The sequence below is a fragment of the Pteropus alecto genome, unplaced genomic scaffold (assembly GCF_000325575.1).
Source record: "Pteropus alecto unplaced genomic scaffold, ASM32557v1 scaffold156, whole genome shotgun sequence".
NCBI lineage: Eukaryota > Metazoa > Chordata > Mammalia > Chiroptera > Pteropodidae > Pteropus > Pteropus alecto.
In genome coordinates, this window is record NW_006437746.1 from 913,381 (window position 1) to 915,301 (window position 1,921).

General features: G+C 37.2%; 1 pseudogene; it reads right to left on the reverse strand.

Annotated features, from left to right (window-relative positions):
• Positions 1-830: 830 nt before the first annotated feature.
• Positions 831-949, reverse strand: LOC112482122 (annotated as a pseudogene).
• Between the last annotated feature and the right edge of the window lie 972 nt (positions 950-1,921).

The following is a 1,921-nucleotide window of genomic DNA, read 5'->3' on the forward strand; positions in this document are numbered from 1 at the left end:
TACATCTCACAGCCCTGCTGGGAAGTGGGTCAGTGTGACAATCCCCATTTTACTACGGAAGTGGAAGAGAGCCACCCAGAGATGGGAAAGAATCTTGAATGTGAGGGCGGAGGGTATGTCTCCTCTTTCCAATGAAAGGCAGGGATTTTGTTTGCTGGTGTCGCTAGGGATCTGATCGTCGAAACAGTGAACAGTGAGAATAACGGTTCATCGCCTGCAAAATGGGTGGCGATTCCTCGACACGGGGCTGTGCCGAGAACCGGATGAGGAAATATAGGAAAAGGGGTGGCACACAGACGCACCAGCACGTTGCAGGCACTCAGTGACCCCAGTTCCCTTGGCTCCATCCCTCCATCTGCCTTCTCATTATTGCACTAGGTGTGACTTGCCCCATCCCACATGCTGATTTATTTACCCTTGGAATGGGGGAGTGGGAAAGACAAAAATAGCTAGAGTCCGTGAGGAGTGTGATCCGAAATCTCATATTGAAGAGAACTTACTTGTTTTCTTCATGGTCAAGTAAATCTTGATTTTTAAACACATTTTCCAGGGGTAAAAAAAAAAAAAAAAATCGTGTAGATCTATTAAGTTAACTTGTTGGTTGCGATATTTAACTACTTTCTACGTTGCTCCTTTTTAACTCCTTGAGACACCAAAATAATGAAAAAGATGTAATAGATCTTCTACTATCATTGTGATTTATCAACTTTTCCTTTAAATTTATAGGCATTTTTGTTCTTTTTTTTTTTTTAGGCAAGGCAATCCTTGGTTAGCCTCACAGATTGCAAGGACATTGTCAGCTTACAATCCCTTATTTTTAAATTTTTTCATGCCTACAGCATCTGATCTTCCTAGGTGGTCTCCCATCCAAGTACTAAGCAGGCCCCACCCTGCTTAGCTTCTGAGATCAGACGGGATGGGGCTTGTTCAGGGTGGCGCGGCCATAGACTGTTCTATGTATTTTGCTGTTACATTTTTTATTGCCCAAAGTTCCACGGCTGTTTTATCTTCTTCGAGGATTGTATCTTTTATAGTACAATATCTAACTCTTTTCTTCATTTAATAGTTCAGGCCTTGAATTGAGCTTTATATTGAAATGTCACCTTTCTTGTTTTTTAACTGTGTACATTTTCCTGGCATATCTTTGAGTATTAAAATCAACATTTCTTCATTATTTACTTTTAGAAATGTCTTTTATAAACTGTGTATGGATGAAAATTTAGTTTTGCTTTTAGCCTGAGAGTTCATTCTTTAAAGGGAGAATTTAGTCCATTTATGATTATTGGTTTAAGTAATATATTTATTTTTAGTTCTTTTTTTTTTAATGGTTTTTATTCATTTTAATTGTTGGTCCTGATTTATCTTCCCCCTCCCCCACTATTTCGTTTCTCTGTATACTAACTCAGCCCGCCATCATTGATTTACAACGATTATTGGGTTTCACCATTCTGCTATTGGGTACTTGCCTGTTTTTATTATCATACTTAAGCTTATATTTTCCATTGACATATGAAATTAGATAATGGCCATATGTCCCCCATAAGACATTTTACCAGCTCTGTCCCCTTCACCTCTCATGGTGAAAGAAAACTTTAGAGTATTTTTTTTTACAGGTTATTTCCTCATTTCTTCAACTTCTAATTTTGCAGAGACCGTCCATAATTATAAATTCTAACCGATCAGCTTTCCTTTTGGAGTATTTATCTTTGGTTTCAAAAATCTTGCAATTACACTTTGCATTTCCTTTGTTATATTATCATCTTCCATTTAGATTTTTTTAAAAATAGATTATTTAAATTATTTTATTTATTTTGCCTTTATTTAAAAGTTTTTCATCGGTTTCGTCTTAAACTAGGTCTACCAGAAAGCAAAGCCTGAGACCAATGCAAATTGGGGATTTGATCTGGGGAAGGAATAAGTG